General features: G+C 41.0%; 1 long non-coding RNA gene across 1 annotated transcript; it reads left to right on the forward strand.

Annotated features, from left to right (window-relative positions):
• The first annotated feature begins 2,655 nt into the window (after positions 1-2,655).
• On the forward strand, positions 2,656-9,751 carry LOC145551432 (uncharacterized). The gene is made up of 2 exons (XR_014087269.1): positions 2,656-3,075; positions 4,815-9,751. It is a non-coding gene; the product is annotated as an uncharacterized LOC145551432 (long non-coding RNA).
• The last annotated feature ends 8,564 nt before the right edge of the window (positions 9,752-18,315 follow it).

Raw genomic sequence — 18,315 nt, forward strand, 5'->3', positions numbered from 1 at the left:
CTACACTGTTGTCACACTGCTTATCTACCATATTAAGGCATATAGTTGTTTGATTAGCTGTGATTAACCTTAAATTTCAAGGCAAACTTTCAAAGTCGGCAGCATGTGTCACTGCTTTTTTTTTTTTGTCCTCTCAATGTAAAGCGGAGGAGCGCATATATAGATGTGTGCGTGCACGCATGCGTGTGTGTGTGTGCGTGTGTAATGTATTTGTGTGTAGTTTGTGCCAATTATACAGTAAACCCAAAATCTTGCTACAACAAAATGAGGAGGAAGGGATTACGACCAGAAAAAGCAGTGAGGGCAGCTGTAAAGTAGTGAGTTTGTGCCCAGTGGATCCTTTATGGTTCCGCTTGTCCCGACTGTCTGGGCATGTGCTGGCACAGACAAACCTAACTTCCTGTCAGGGAATTTCTTTGTTCTTATCATTGTTAAATATTTATGCGACACATTTATTTGACCATGTTTATTTGGACACTTTTTGTATTTATTGAGGATTGATTTATAACATCTAAAGTTCTAGGCACTAGTAATCTTGATTGAAAATGGGTCTTTGCCCTGCTGTCTTGAGTTCAAGCAAAGCAATTTCTTAGGGAGCAAACTGCATAACGCCTGCTGCATTTTAAATACGCTCACATGCATGCATGAGGTAACCAGGCCATCACTTTTTTTTCCACCTTTCCTAATCGCAAACTCTGCACAAGCAAGCACACACAGAGACACAGGCACGCCATCACCTACACAAACATATCATTTATTTTTCCTTAAAGGCTATACATTGGACAGATGGTTAGTTCCACAGGTATGTTTGTGAACTCTGAGGCTCGGTCAAATGAACTGTTTTACAGGGCGATGCAGAGGAAGAACAGATGGAGGGATAACTTGTGATGAGGCACATAAAGGTAAAGGACAAGATATATCCACATTAGACTGTGTTGCTAATGTTTGTAGTAAGCTTAAAATTTGACTGAGTTTGAGTCACTCAAGAGAAAAGGTCGCCTATCGCAGACAAGTGAGCTAAAATGTTTATTTTCTAAAAGAAATTAACAATTATAAACAAAAAGTACAAGATAAAAATCATTCGTCTCAGTTTTTTTAGTATTTCAATACTTTATAATCATATTTATAAAGTATTTCAATAAACAGAATACACTTGTATGTAGCTTTTCTAGTTTTTGCTAGACTCACATCCACTCCAGTTTAACATGAATATTTTTAGAAAACCTGTTGGTACATGTAAATATTTTATTCATGAACTCTGAAATAACCAGATATTGTTTCAATAAAATATCTACAAAAGAACATCACTGAATATGTGCACAATAAAAAGCACAATTGAGATTCAAATAATTTTATCCTGTGTAAGTAATAACACAAAACACAGATATACATTTTTCTTGACATTATTCCAATACTCTAATTTTACTAGAATATCCAGGCATGTATTGAGCAAACAAAGCCTTCTCCGTAGGCCGAAAAATTTACAGAACACTGTTATGCGAATTGGATTTCCACAGAGCAGGCCCTCATGTCTAAATGAACTGCAGAGGAACAGTTCTTTTTTTTGTTGTCTTTGTTTCACCAATCAGCTTTCAAGTGAATTTCAGGCTCACAGAGCCTGTTAGCAGGCTTACAATATTAGAAGTTTTCCACCTACTGACATGGATGGTCAGAGCATCCTTAGCATCAGATTTTTGCTATTATTTAATGCAATCGGTGCTGCACACAAGGGCGTAGGTACAAGTTTATCATTGGGGGGGGACACATATCGGAAACTTGAAAGATCCGTAAATAGCTTGAGCAAAAATGTCAAACAATGGTGCCATCAACTGTTACTCTAATCTGACCCCTTGTAACACGTAATCTAACGTGTTACTATTTACAATCCAATAATCAGATTAAAATTACGTATCCAAGTTAAGTATTTGTGATTATTTTTAGAAAACACATATTGTTGCTTTCTTCTTTTTCCTTGGGGAGATAGGTTTCATATGTAACACCAGCAACACAAACGTAAGCAATGGAGGGAAAAGAGATGCACATTTTCTAGCTGATGGATGAATTTTTCATTCAGTGATCAAATTACTCTTTCAAAGTAACTATGCCATCCATGGCAATAAACTAACTACACTATCATATGTGTGTAGACCTGTCACAATAACAAATTTTGATTTTTGATAAACAATATTATTTTTGTGTTTAGACCATTTTTAAGCAATAAATGTTAATGGGAAAATTATAATGCAAGAACACAATCTGAAAGATCAGTAAACTTAAAATTATAATGAACATTTAACACTGCAACTGGAAGGCATTTCAAATATACAAAATAAATAAACAAAACGACAAAGAAAATTAATTTTGAAATCTTTGTAAATAAAAATTTCCTTCAAAAAAATGTTTAGCTGAGACCAAAGCACCAACCTGAAAGCTTTTATCATACAGTTTTTTGTAGAAAGAAAGATAAATAAAAAGAGAAGTGATAAATCATGCCAATGGAAATTATTGAATTTGTTTTAATTTATCATGAGCACGGAGCTCGGTTCATTGTGCGCGTTGAAGCGGACACGCAGCGGCACGAGCTGACGCCGCCGCATGCGCCTCGTGCATCTCTGGATCGTTGCAACTCGGTGCGAATCACGCGCGCCGCTCTCCCAGGCGGTTCCAATGTAAACCTTAACTATAAACCTTGGGACTGGTACAGTTTATAATCAGTGAACTCACACATTGTGATTAACATTAGAGTTGCTACCTGTAACTATCCTGGCTCCCTGGCTGGGCTGGCAGTTTTGGCGGTTCTGAATCGCTGCCAACAAAAAACTCCGCTTCATCTCCAAGACGACGAACAAAATGTGTCCAGTTTTTGGCTTTTCCTTGCCCTCTTTTTTCCATCCTTCTCACTTTGCCGCGCCACTCCAATTCAAAAGAGCAGAACAAATTTTATGTTTTTTGAACAATAACCATTTTTGTTGCTAAGAGATGAGTGTGTTTACTGGTAACCAAGAGCCACGAAGAGAACTTCAGATTTTTACTTTAGCGTAATTTGCCAACGGTAAATGTCTTGTATCTAAACAGGTAAGCGTTATTTCGAAAGAGCTTTTGTTTTATAAACTACTTGTTATTAATTTGGTTTTAAGAGATAAGCGGGGTTTTTTTCTGGTAACGAACTGCCACGAAGTATAAATCGAGATATTTACTTTTGTGTTGAATGTGTGTTTGATATATTTGCCATTAATGACAAAAAAAACAACTTTTCTGCAAAATTCACCCACTACACAATTCTTACTAGTGTAAAATAAGTGGTATTTCAAAAGAGCGAAAAAAACATATTTTTTATCAATAAGAATTTTTGTTGCTACGCTGTTAATCTGTTGCTAAGAGATGATCGCGTTTTCTGGTAACCAAGTTCCACAAAGTTCCACAAAGTAAACATCTGATTTTCACTTTTGCAAAATGTACCAACAATAAATTTCTTGTATCTAAGCTGATAAGCAGTATTTTGAAGGAGCGTATGTTTTATAAACTCTTAATATTAATTTTCCGTTAAGAGATAAGTAGGTTTTTTTCTGGTAACGAACTGCCACGAAGTCTAAATCGAGATTTTTGCTTTTGTGTTGAATTTGTGTTTTCTATCTACCACTAATGACAAAAAGAACTAAATTTTCTGAAAAAATCACCAACTACACAATTGTTAACAAGTATAAAATAAGTGGTATTTCAAAAGAGCAGAAGAAATATGTTTTTTTGAACAAAAACAATATTTGTTATTAATCTGTTAAGAGATGAGTGTGTTTACTGGTAACCAAGTGCCACGAAGTGAACTTCAGATTTTTTCTTTTGCAAAAGTAAAAATCAAAAAGCAGAGCACAAACATTTCTAATGTAACTATTGCCCACATTAAAAGTAGGCTTTTTCCTAAAATAAGCTTTTTAGCTATTTTGTTTATTTATTAACCATGTTTAGCACACTGAATGGAGGAAGTCATTGTAAGACAACATGCTAGTTATAGCCCACATGCCACTGGCTGCATTTAGGCTAATATTACCATTATTCGATCTTGATATTGCCTAATGTTTTGTGATACCAAGTATAAGAGATGTTTAAGCAGAATCATTGCAAAGGCAGAAATGAGAAAAAAAAACAACATTTATCTTAAACTCCTAGAACTGGCTTTAATTCTTGAGTTAAAGGAATTCTATTAAAAAACAGAAACACCTGCTTTAAAAGCAGACTTAAAATGTTCCTTTCTGTGAGCACCCTATGTATCATCTGATATTGTTCGGACAGGTTCAGATCTGATATCACTTGCCTTGTTAAATTTCCTGTTCCTAAGTTCTCTGACGAGGCCCAGAAATTTGATAACGAGTCAGATTTCTAAGTTTTAAAATGTTATCAGAAAGGTAGAAAGTTTGCAAATTATTTTCCTTACACTTTGCAGCACTTTGTGTTGATCTGAAGTAGTCATCTTTGTTGTAAAATATCTTGGAATTTGTGGCTGCAGCATTGCAAATGCTAGAAATAGTTATGGGATGTAAGCACTTCTGCACATCATGGTGCTTGTTAGAGAGCCCTAAATATTGTTTATGTTATTTCCCTCAGTTACTCAACATATACTGTTACAGAAACTCACAGTTTCAGTGTTGGTGTCACATTGTATTTGGGAAACGTTTGATAGTTGTGCACATAAGAAAAAAATAATGTAGTTTACTGCTAGGTGAAACGCTAGTTAAAATCAAACCTACTTGGAGATACTCAGGCAATGTGTATATATATTTATTCATATTTATATAAATTCCCTTCTCACGCTTCCGCAGGTGGACTCTTTCATCCACTGAGCTCGGGTCCTCTACCAGAGGCCTTGGAGCTTGAGGGTTCTGCGCAGTATCTTGGCTGTGCCTAGAACTTGAAATTTCCAGACTGAGATGTCTGATGCTGTTCCTGGGATCTGTTTGGGGGTGACTGCCCCGAGGGCCCCGATGACCACAGGCACTACCACAGGTCCCTGCGCTCCTCGGCCCTGTAGACACAGGGTGAATCCTAGCAACCTGCGGCCTCTTTGCCGGGAGCACCGGACGCCACCTGATGGTGTAGACCCGCCGATTTCTGCCAGGATGAGTTTGGTAAATGCCAGGTCGCTGACAAATAAAATTTTCGTCATTAGGGATTTCTTTTCCTCTTATTGATTGGATGTTTTATTAACAGAATCATGGACAAGTGGTTTGGTGACTCCAGCATTTTTAATGAACTTGTACCGCGGAGCTGTGGCTATTTTAATGCTCCAAGGATGTCAGGGTCCGGTGGAGGTATAGTGACTGTTTTTAAAAGCAGTTTTACTTGTAAACAGTTGCCTCTGGCCTCGTTTAGTAGCTTTGAGATCAGCCTATTTGAACTCGGCAGCTCTCACACTGTGCTGTGTGCGGCGGTCTATCGGCCACCGAAGTACAACAAAAACTTTATAAATGACTTTTCTGATTTCCTGGCTGATATCATGCCAAGGTATGACTGAGTTCTCATTGTTGGTGATTTTAATATTCATGTCTGTTGTCCTACTTCACCTATGGCTCAGTCATTTCTTAATGTAACCGATTCTTTTAATTTTGTGCAGTCTGACTGGTGCTATCCATGAGCATGGTCACAGTCTTGTTCTGGTTTTATCTTATGGTCTACCAGTTTGTAATTTAGTGATTGGTGACTCATTATTTTCAGACCATATGCCTGTTTTATTTGAGATAACGCTGTCCTGTGCTAAAGCTAAAACATGCACTCCAGCTCGGTTCTATCATGTTCTTAACCCTTCTACTGCTGGTCAGTTTTCTTTTGTTTTTAATCAATTTATTGGTGTATAACGTGCTTCATAAATAAAGTTGGTATGGGATGGTATGGTACTTTGGTCTTCACCTTCCAGGCCTTTTCCAGTTCCTCTCTGAGGCCCTGGTATTTCTCCAGTTTCTCGTGCTCCTTTTTCCTGATGTTGTAGTCACTTGGTACTGCTACATCCACCACAACGGCTTTCCTCTTTTGTTTATCCACCACCACAATGTCCGGTTGGTTCGTCATTACCATTTTGTCTGTCTGGATCTGGAAGTCCCACAGGATCTTAACTCGGTTATTCTCCACCACCTTTGGGGGTGTTCCCCACTTTGATCTTCCAGTCCATATTCTGCAGATGTTCCTGTACACTATGCCTGCCACTTGGTTATGTCATTCCATGTACACTTTCCCTGCTAGCATCTTGCACCCTGCTGTTATGTGCTGGACTGTCTCAAGGGCCTCCTTGCACTACCTACACCTTGGGTCTTGTCTGGTGTGGTAGATCTGAGCCTCTATTGCTCTGGTGTTTAGGGCCTGTTCCTGTGCAGCCAGGAGGAGTGCCTCTGTGCTGTCCTTGAGTCCAGCTTTTTCCAGCCATTGGTAGGTTTTCCTGATATCAGCCACTTCAGTTATTTGTCGGTGGTTCATCCCATGTAGGGGCTTGTCCTCCTATGATGGTACCTCCAGCACCTCATCCTCTGTTTCCCATTGTCTGAGACATTTATTGAGTACATTGTCTGTTGAGACCTTGTCTTTGGTGTATTTATGGATCTTGGATGTTTCATCCTGGACAGTGGCTCTCATACTCACTAGTCCTCTGCCTCTTTCCAAGTGGCTAGTCTCGGGGTGCTGGATTTGGGATGGGACCCTCCATGCATGGTTAGTAGCTTCTGAGTCTTAACATCCGTGGTGTTCATCTCCTCCTTTGGCCAGCTAATTATTTATTTATGTATTTATTTTTATTTCTAACAGACAGAAAAGACAATCAAGAAAGAAAAAAATAAAATAAAATAAAATAGAATGAAACAGACTACAGAAATAAGAGGTAAAACAAATTATTATGCCCAAGTGACAAGCAAATTTTATATTTTCTGTTTGAAAAGGAGTAGGAAGAAGATGTAATATCTTATAATGTCCTGCCCCTTTCATACTTATCAATGTCCTGCCCCTTTCATACTTATCAATTTATAATCAATTAACTGTCAAAACATCAAAACAAGACAACTTGTTTCCATTTTACATGACATTTAAAGATGTCCCATTATTTAAAAAGTATTTATATCATCAATAGTATTTACAGACTTTAAAACAGTCATCTTATAGAACATTTTGCAATAAGCTCCTTTTTAATCAGTTTTTTAAGCTGGTTTAAATTTCTACTTTTTTGAACTCATCATTCAATCCATTCTATACATCTACTCCACGCACCGATAAACAAAAACTCTGCATGGTTGTTCTAATACATTGTTTTTTAAAATGTCCATCACCTCTTAAATAATAACTTCCCTCTCTGTCACAAAACATTTTCTGTATATTGGGTGGAAGTTGCTGATTTCTGACCTTAAACATGAATTGTACAGTTTTAATATTTCAGTATTCTGGGACCTTGTTGCTCTGCTTGGGTTCCCCAAGGGTCAGTTTTGGGCCCACTCCTCTTTTTACTGTACATACGCCCAATAGGTTTTATTTTAAATGGCCACAGTAAAGGATTCCAAAAAGGTTTGGTTCCCTCAATTTAGAAAACTCAAGAAATCACCTGCCTTATTTACCTTCCTTGCAGCTCGTGTTTAGTCAGAATGCTGGATTTGGGGTGGAGCCCCCCATGCACGGTTAGTAGTTTCAGAGTCTTAACATCTGTGGTGTTTATCTCCTCCTTTGGCAAACTAGCTATTCCTGCAGGGTCTCTGATTACTGGTAAGGCATAGCTGTTTATTGCACTGATCTTGTTCTTGCCATTGAGCTTGCTTCTCAGGACTTGCCTTATTCGTTGGAGGTATTTGGCTGTGACTCCTTTCCTTGTGACCTCATCGAGGTTGCCACTTCAACATTTGAATGGTTTCCGATGCTTTTTTCCCGAGCAGGAAGCAAAGCTTCAGCCGCGCACTGCTCATAGAACTTCTCCATGAAGAAAAACAACGGCTGGACAAAACAGCTCTTACAGGAAAATTCACTGCGGGTAGATGAAACCTTCCACATCAACGCTGCTTGGCACACTGATTGAGAAGGCGTGGTTGAACAAATACCTACAGGCAGAATCGTGTACTACAAAAACTGCGCGTGCAGCAGCGTCATTCTGGAAAGTTTTGGGTACCCCCTCGTACCTCCAATGAATAAGGAAAGTCCTGAGAAGCCAGCTTAATGGCAAGAACAAGGTCTGTGTGATAAACTCACCAGAGTAATCAGAGACCCTGCAGGAATAATCAGCTGGCCAAAAGAGGAGATGAAGACCACCGATGTTAAGACACTCGGAAACTACTGACCATGCATGGAGGGTTCCACCCCAAATCTAGCATTCTGACTAAACACGAGTCATAGGGAAGGTAAATAAGGCAGGTGATTCCTTGAGTTTTCTAAATTGAGGAAACCAAACCTTTTTGGAATCCTAAAGACCTTTATTGGAAATAAACTGTTCCACAAACAGGAGCCATAATACTGGATGGATAATAAATGACTAAAACTATATGATCACGTAAAAGGTTAAAATAAGATTCATAAATATATATGTATAGAAAACAACAAGGAAAATGACAAAACAAACCCTAATTGATTTCTATGTGCTTTTTCTCTTTCTCTCTGTCTGAGCCTCGCGCGGTGCATCTGACCTCAACTCTTCCCATCTGTCCTCCCATGGACCAGATGATGTCCCTCCTATAAAACCAGCCGATGAAAATGATCGAGAAGATCTGGAGGATCAAGAAGACAGAAAAAACCTCCATCACCTCCAGGAGACAACTGTCAGTCTTCTGTTGGGCATTTGGACTGAAAACTGTGTGAGACTGAGAGACTGAGCTTTAACAACCTCCGCTGGTCTGCTCTCCATGCTTCAGAGCTGTGAGAGAAGACGACTCTGAACTGTTGACGCTTGTTTCATCTGTGGACAACATGGACATTTCCTGAGGGACGATCTAGACAACCCAAAGATCCAACACCAGAACCAGTTGGACTGACAGGAAGCCAGAGGAGAGAGACGGGGGAGGATTTGGCTGCAGCAACGCCGAGACCGAGTGGGGGAGAGGGGCGAGAAGGAAGGAACAACATTAATTCACATCAACCACTGTGAAAGATGACCTGTCTGTAATGTCCATCTATATCACGACTTTAAATCTGAAACAACAGAGCAATAGAGTGAGCAGCAAAACTTCATTCTACCAAGTATCAAGTACTTCAACGTTTGACACCAAAGAGGACAATGTCCAGAGCAACAGCTAGTTTGGATGTTTCTGAAAGGCTCTCCACTCAAAGAACTATTGCTGGTCCACTGTCGAGTGGCCGAAGCAGAGAGTGAAGATTTATACTTTTATGACAGGAGGTAACAAATCCTCCTGAGCAGGCGATCAGTGTTCCTGCTTCTACACTTTACCTACTTTCCAGATGGAAAATCTGCGCTTTCTTGTTGGGTTTTGAACGGACACTTATCTATACCTTCACTGCACTAATGTAATTTTTTTGTTTTGTTGGGTTTTCTAGAAAACACATGAAATTGGGTAGCTTAATTATGATCATTCTTAGTTGTTTGACTCCTAAGGATGTTTAAGAGTTTAGAAATTCATTCTTCTAGTATAAGAGAAGTCAATTTAAAATTAACTTTAATGTGTGTAAAAGACTCATGTGTTGTCTCTGCCTGGCAGAGCTTTCCATCCAGAATTGCTTCATGATTGATTGTCCTACAAGCTCTCTGTATTGTGCATAATTCATAAATAAACCTGATTGAGTGATTTTACCTGAACAGTGCTTGGTAAGTTTTTTCCACAACAATGGACAAAAACATTAAAGGCTCTCAAGTAAAAGGCGTGGCAGTTTTAGCTAATGTTGGACCCATGAGCCAATGCTAACATTAACATATTAGCCTGCAAAGACTTTTATGCATCATCTTTTCAAAGAAAAATTAACCTGTAACCATATATGCGAGTAGTAAGGGCATACATGGCACATGAAAATATACTGAAGACAAATAACTCACCTTTAAAGAAGCTCTGTTTCTTCCAATGGAAGCTTCCCGCACTTTACTGCGCATGCGCACCGCTGAGCTGAAGCATTCACTCCAGTGACAAAAATAGTCAAATCCAGTTTACTCAAAATAACGTAGTCTTGTACTTTTCTCAGGCCAAACATGTACATTGCTCACATTACTTGAGTTGAATAAACAATTTAGTGAGACTTGAGTAAAGCATACAAACCTAATTTAAGTAAGAATAGGTATTGCCTTTTAGAGTGTGCACACATTAATATTTGTATTTTTTTTTTATTTTGTCCCCACAACAGCTGAACGAAGAGGAGAACTTCATTTGGTCTCAAGAATGATGAGACCGATTTTCAGTAGTTTTTCAGAAGAACTGGACATCATAAAGTGAGGTCGGTATGCCCAAAAAAGTGTTTTTAACTTTGAGTTGTACCACTAGCTTAATGCTTCTGAGGAACCTTGAGGCTGTTGAAAAGGACATGGTGGAACTGATCAGCTCCATGACAGAGTCATTGAACTCTTCCTTCGTAAAAAGCGGAGGACAGATTTTGCCTTTAATGAAATAATCAGCAACTGAGTAAGTAGCATGCCTGAGTAAGTAGCATGCTTTTTATTTACACATACGTGGCACAGTTCTGGCTGTAGTGTAGACGTTTGGAGTTGTCTTAGCAATAGTATTCACCCTCAACAAAGGAAATTCCCGTCATAATTAATTAGTAGTAGGCTAATAAATAAACAGTGCTGCGTAAATTACACAGTGCCCTCTCAACCTCGCCATCCCTGCGCGCTTCATGAACATCCTGCTGCTGTATAATGATGATGTTTAAAAAAAGAACATGACAAAGAAGAATCGATATGAAAGTCTTCTAGCATTCCTTTCTCTGTTTATTTGCAAACAGCACTATAAGTGAGCTCTGTATCCATGCGGCCACTCGGGACACATTTAAAACACATTTCTGAATGACGCATTCATATGGAGATGTTGATGCCAGGGCTGAAGAGAACCTTTGTAATAGTGATGAGTCAGTCGCAAACGTTTCGGCTCTCGGAGTCGGCTCTTTGAAGTGAACGTCGGGAGCTGGCTCTTCATTAAAAGGGGCGGAGCTACAGACACAGCAGCACAACAACCAGGACACCACACGAGGTGGATAGATAAAAAAAAAGAAAAAGAAGGGGATGGAGCGTCTCCCCATATTTTCGTCGCTTTTGCTGCTCAGTTCTCACTCTCAGTGCAAGCGCTCCGCTCACAGCAGAACTTTGTTTTGATTAGCAAGGCAGCCATCTGCCCAAACACGTGTGAGACTGACCTCTTACTCTGTACACCTTTAGCACTACCTTTTTTTAGTGCCTTGAAATTAATCTGATTCTCTTGCCTTATAATTCTCTGTTTTCTTCTTTATCTCATTTCAGGGCTTAACTTAAACTTAAACACAACCACAGCTTTCCCAGAGATAATTAAGGCTAAGCTAGTGGCTTATCAACATACTTCTTATATTTGTCGGCTTCAGAAATTGTGTTTTTTTGGCAAATATAAAGTAAGTCAACAGTGAACAAAGCCCCGAGGAGTTCATGCATACTGGAGACTCATCTTATGCAGGGAAGCAGAAAAAAGGGGAAAGGGTTGTGGGAGTCTGTGATGCAGATCAAAGTCTTGGTGTACCCAGGGAAGGAAAGATGGAAGAAAGGTGGAGAAACTCTCACATACAGACAGTGTTTGCGTGTGATGAGCCACAGTGAGTCCTGTGAAAAGAAAGGCCAGTGATCAAAGGAAAGATGAGGCGATGGAGACAAGGGGGAAAGGCAAGAAAGAGTGGGAGGTACAGTCAGTACCACAAGACCAGTGCACACAGCTGCTTTATTGTTTTCTGCCTATCTTTACAAGAATAATTGTTTTTCATAATAGTCCTGCCTCTCTTTGCCTTGCAGATGCGCGCACCACCCCACCCACACGCAAACAAACTGTCACCATCTCTCCTTCCAGTTTTACATCTGCCAGGCAGGGGAATCTCCGTGGCTATAAAACTAAACCTCAAAGTTTCTTTAGTTATAATGACCACAAAAAATAAAACACTGACCGTGAATGTTTCGTACTCCCTTCCGTCTTTGCCATATTGCATCTTAAATTGCTCCCCTTGCTAATGAGTAAGACTTTTGGGGGCAAAGTAGCCTGGTGAAAACCAGCCCCTTGTACTAAGCTTTGCTTCGTGTAGAGGATCCGGGCTGCTCATCTTTACATAAAGAAAAGGGATTTCTTTGTTTCAATGAGGTAGCCTCTCATTGAAATGGACAGAAGTCACATGTGAGGTGCTAAGGTTCAATCCTATGATCCCTCCAATTCAATGTCTACATGCTCCCACTTGTTCAGGTTACAGCAGGCTGCTGCTGCTGTTGTTGTTCCAGACCTCTGGATACAGGTTTTCTGGTTCTGGTCTGCTCTGAATCCCCAGAACCTGAACTAAAAATGGAGAAGCAGACTTTAGCTTTTATGCTAAAGTCAGCACCACAAATCTGGAACAAACTTCCAGAAAACTGAAGAACAACTGAAACACTAAGTTCCTTTAAATCTAGGCTAAAAAAACAACATCTGTTTAGAGTTACTTTTGAGCCATAATGAATGACATGCTGACCAACATTTTGATGTGTAATAATTGCACTTGGCAAAGTGTAATGCTTGCTGGTTTTCCCAATTGTTGACTGCTTGGTGTATTCTCTGACTTTGTAGTTTTGTGTTTTTATGATGCAAAGCACTTTGAACTGCCTTGTTACTGAAATATGCTCTACAAATAAATTTTAACTTTAACTGCTCACATCATTACAGATACTCTGAAGCCACATTCTGTTGTAAAAAGAGTAATTTAAAAAAAGACATTGTTTATGTTACTCTGTAAAAATAGACATATACTCTAAAAATAGACCAATAAATGATGTGCTTTGTGCAAGATGATCTATCACTTTATAGTAAAATTCGCCCCCAAATTTCCTTTTTTGTTGATAAACTGCTTAAGAATATTTGACTCAAGAGGTCAAAAAGTTACTAAGCAGTTTAATCTTCAAACTGGTTGCAGTGGTTGTAAGGTACAACTTTGTCACTTTGGGTATAAAAGCACAGTGCTCCCTCCCTTCCCACCCCTTTCTCGCCATGGTCATGGCGACTGGTGAGCATTGATTGATAGCGTTATTCAACTTTATAAATATGTCATTTATTTGCAATGTGGACGCAGAGTGGAATGGGACTGCTCTGCTCTGACTATTGGTGAAGGTATGTGTGGGACTGGCTGAGGAAGAAGGAGAGGCTAACAGCAGCTAATGGCTGACCGCTGCTCGCTCAGGACAGACAGCCTGCCGGCAAACAACCTGCAGAGCATTGCTGCCATAAAAGTCTCCAGCAACACAGAAAGAGAGTCACTAGATTTATTGCTAGTTGTTGTTTTAAAAAGGGAGGAGTATGAAAACAATGAATAAATTGACAACAGTGCTTCTTTTGTCCTGATTGCAGCCCCACTCACCCGTTCTGCTCATCCCCACACTTGGCTGTGTCTCTTGGCTCTGCCCTCTTTGCTGGAGTTTTTCAAAATGTTTGCTTTAAGAGGGGGATTAGTTACGCTTTAAACTTGAACTGTTATGACTCACTCCAGACTTATCTCTTGGCAGTCATATGCTCCTCATTCAAATTACACCATCAAACTGCAACTGAACAAGCTCTTGATTTACATGCATTCAAGATACAAAGTTACTCACAAAGGGCACTGAGGGTCCAACTGTGGCCCGGAGGTTAGACGGCTCCAGAGTTGCTGTGCTTCTCTTTACACTCTGTATGAATGATGCATGAGTGACGGCTGGCAAGAGTTTAGCAAGTGAGAGACAGCAGCCACAGAGGCAAATGAGCATTGATCAAGGTCGCTACAATTACACTGACCTCAGCTAGTTCCTTCCAGGAGGTGCCCCAAGGAATGGAGGTAATGCCCTTAGCTGGATGGGATGCAATGTCTGTGTTAAAGGGGTATATATAGTTTCAACTGTTATAAGTGTTACAAAAACATAGTGTGGCAATACCTAAAATGGGGCTTTCAGAAGAATAAATTGATAAGGTAGGATAAGGAGAAGATTATTAGTAAGGAAAAGATAGAAGGGTGAGACAAAAGGGGAGGTAGACAATAATACAAAAGGGAGGAGAAGATGTGATACGCTGGGCGAGGGAGTCGGCAGATTGATGGATTGCTTCACTGCAAGAAAAGCAAAGCACCGACGGAGCTGGAATAACACTCACACATTATGTTTCAAATATATCTCAGTGCTTTAATGTACACATAAAAGTTGTAAAAGGAGAGAAGATAAGGCTACAGAAGAATACTGGCAAGGCAGCTTTTTAAAACATGTTGCCTTAGTAAGTGCCATGATTGCACCCTTCGTACAAAAATATTCTACCAAGTACATAAGTCAAGAATACTGCAATAATGAGTAACATTACCATGCAACATAAATAAGGTTGAATAAAAACTTGATAACATCTTCTGAGGATTTTTGTGTTATTTGTTTTTGATAAGACTTTGCCAGGTCAGTTCAGCAAAAGGTTTCTGCCAACTGTTTTGCAGACAGTTACATGGAGATCAATCAAAATCACTTGATAATGATAACCTTTTATTTAACCATGTCTGTTTTCTCGATATCAAAATATATCTTTTACAAGAGAGACCTGCCCAGGAAGGACAGCCCACAGTTGAAAACGCTCAGCTGTAACTGAAGGTGTGAAGGAAACAGACACAATTTGTGAAATACCAAATCCTGACATATCTTTAAGTAGGTGTGTTACATTTACTGTAATGCACCCTCATTCTGTGGAAGTATTCTGAGAAATGTATTAAGTGATATTTACAATATATATATATATATATATATATATATATATATATATATATATATATATATATATATACAAGACGGAAATGGGCGAGAGATGAAAACATGGATCTGTTGGAATGCTACTACTCAAGTAATCCTAGTCAGAGGGGCTACATGCAAAGACTGTGGGAGGAATGGTTAGCTCGACATCCCCAGTCAACACTAACTGCCAAACAACTAGTAGCTCAGTGTTCCAACATCCGCAAACGGCAACTGCTGTCACAACTGGAGATTGACGAGGTACGACACAAGTGCTACGGGAAGGAGCCAGGATGCCAGGTCAGAAGGGAGTCAACTACAACTCCCCGCCCAGAGACTGGGTATGTAGCCCCAGTAATGAACGAACCATCTGAGCTGAATGAGGCAGCAACTGACCTGAGAGAGAGAATCATGGCCCGAATGAACACCAGACGACCCCGACGCCAATTACAACGGCTGAGTGAAGTACCATCAGAAAGTCTCATTGAAGATGTGAATTCGGCATTGAGAACGATCCCTACCAACACCATAACAGAAACCAATGAGCTGATATACAACTCAGCATCAGTGATCCTTGAGATGCTTGGTTATAAGAGCAACCATGAGACCCCAATACCCACCATGGAAAAGACGGTTAGAGGCTAAGATCAAGATAACAAGGAGGGAAGTGAGTCAACTGTCAGAGCTCCAAAGGGGTGCAATGAAAAGATCAGTACCCAAGAAGTACAGCCAGATGCCCATACCTGAAGCACTCGAAACTGCCAAACAAAGGCTCCAAGCCTTGGCCAGCCGCCTAAAGAGATACACGAGAGAGAATGAAGCCAGGAGGATTAACCGGCTCTTCGCCACCCAACCAGCTAAAGTGTACTCTCAATGGCAGGGTAATAACAACAGAGCAGACCCACCCAGGCTGGAGACTGAACAATACTGGAAAGGCATATGGGAAAGGGAGGCGTCCCACAACAGCAATGCACAGTGGCTAACCTCTCTACGAGAGGACCACAGCAACCTCCCTGAACAAGCCCCGGTAACCATCACTGTGGCAGATGTCCAAGACAGAGTCTCGGGTATGAAAAACTGGACAGCACCAGGACCTGACATGATCCATGCCTACTGGCTTAAGAAACTCACTGCCCTCCATGAGCGACTGGCAGCTCAACTGAACCAGCTGCTACAAAATGGGACTCACCCTGAATGGTTAACTGAAGGGCGCACAATCCTGATACAGAAGGAACCCTCGAAGGGTTCAGTCCCATCCAACTATCGGCCAATAACCTGTCTCTCTACAACATGGAAGCTCATGTCAGGCATCATAGCGGCTAAGATAAGCGGGCACATGGATACATACATGAGCAAGGCACAGAAGGGCATAGGCATAAATAGCAGAGGAGCCAAACACCAACTCCTTGTAGACCACACAGTCGCCCGAGACTGCAAAACCCGACACACCAACCTGTGTACCGCTTGGATTGATTACAAGAAAGCCTATGACTCAATGCCACACACTTGGATCATTGAATGCTTAGAGATGTACAACATCAATAGGACTCTAAGAGCCTTCATTGCAAACTCGATGGGGCTGTGGAAAACCACCCTTGAAGCCAACTGCAAACCACTTGCACAAGTGTCCATCAAATGTGGCATATACCAAGGAGATGCTCTGTCCCCACTGCTGTTCTGCATAGGCCTGAACCCTCTCAGCCAAATCATCAACAAGACTGGCTACGGATACCGACTCAAGAATGGGGCTACGATCAGTCACCTCCTCTACATGGATGACATCAAGCTGTACGCCAAGAGCGAGCGAGACATCGACTCACTGATCCACACCACCAGGATCTACAGCACTGACATTGGGATGTCATTCGGACTAGAGAAGTGTGGTCGGATGGTTACAAAGAGAGGGAAGGTCGCCCACACAGAAGGGGTCTCACTCCCAGAAGGAACAATAGCAGACATAGAGCACAGCTACAAGTACCTGGGAATACCACAAGCAAATGGCAACCTCGATGAGGTCACAAGGAAAGGAGCCACAGCCAAATACCTCCAACGAATAAGGCAAGTCCTGAGAAGCCAGCTCAATGGCAAGAACAAGATCCGTGCAATAAACAGCTATGCCTTACCAGTAATCAGATACCCTGCCGGAATAATTAGCTGGCCAATGGAAGAGATGAAGGCCACGGATGTTAAGACTAGGAAGCTACTAACCATGCATGGAGGGTTCCACCCCAAATCCAGCACCCTGAGACTGTACACGAGCCGTAAGGAAGGAGGCAGAGGACTAGTGAGTGTGAGAGCCACTGTCCAGGATGAAACATCCAAGATCCATAAATACATCAAGGACAAAGCCTCAACAGACGATGTGCTCAGCGAATGTCTCAGGCAATGGGGAACAGAAGACAAGGTGCTGGAAGTACCATCATGGGAGGACAAGCCCCTACATGGGATGTACCACCGACAAATAACTGAAGTGGCTGATGTCAGGAAAACCTACCAATGGCTGGAGAAAGCTGGACTCAAGGACAGCACAGAGGCTCTCATCCTGGCCGCCCAGGAACAGGCCCTAAACACCAGAGCAATAGAGGCTCAGATCTACCACACCAGACAAGACCCAAGGTGTAGGTTGTGCAAGGAGGCCCCTGAGACAGTCCAGCACATAATAGCAGGGTGCAAGATGCTGGCAGGGAAAGCGTACATGGAACGACATAACCAAGTGGCGGGCATAGTGTACAGGAACATCTGTGCAGAATATGGACTGGAAGCCCCAAGATCAAAGTGGGGAACACCCCCAAAAGTGGTGGAGAATGACCGAGCTAAGATCCTGTGGGACTTCCAGATCCAGACAGACAAGATGGTAATGGCGAACCAACCGGACATTGTGGTGGTGGATAAAGAACAGAGGAAAGCCGTTGTGGTGGATGTAGCAATACCAAGTGATTACAACATCAGGAAAAAGGAGCATGAGAAATTGGAGAAATACCAGGGCCTCAGGGAGGAACTGGAAAAGACCTGGAAGGTGAAGACCACAGTGGTGCCTGTGGTCATCGGGGCCCTCGGGGCAGTCACCCCCAAACTGGAGCAGTGGCTCAAACTGATCCCAGGAACAACATCAGACATCTCAGTCCAGAAATGTGCAGTTCTAGGCACAGCCAAGATACTGCGCAGAACCCTCAAGCTCCCAGGCCTCTGGTAGAGGACCCGAGCTCAGAGGATGAAACAGACCACCCGCGGAGGGTGAGAAGGGAATTTTTTTTTTTTATATATATATATATATATATACACAAGTTCTTCAAATAGTTCATGAGATCCGAGATAACATTTTTGAATATTTTTCTAGATTTTTTTGTAAATTGTTATACTAACTTGGAAATTTAAATTTGTTTTTGGTGAGCTTAGTTAAGTTCACAACAAAATAAAGAAAACTGTAAAGTAAATATAAGAAACTG

The sequence above is a fragment of the Poecilia reticulata genome, chromosome 4, assembly GCF_904066995.2.
Source record: "Poecilia reticulata chromosome 4, P_reticulata-male-v2, whole genome shotgun sequence".
Classification (NCBI taxonomy): domain Eukaryota; kingdom Metazoa; phylum Chordata; class Actinopteri; order Cyprinodontiformes; family Poeciliidae; genus Poecilia; species Poecilia reticulata.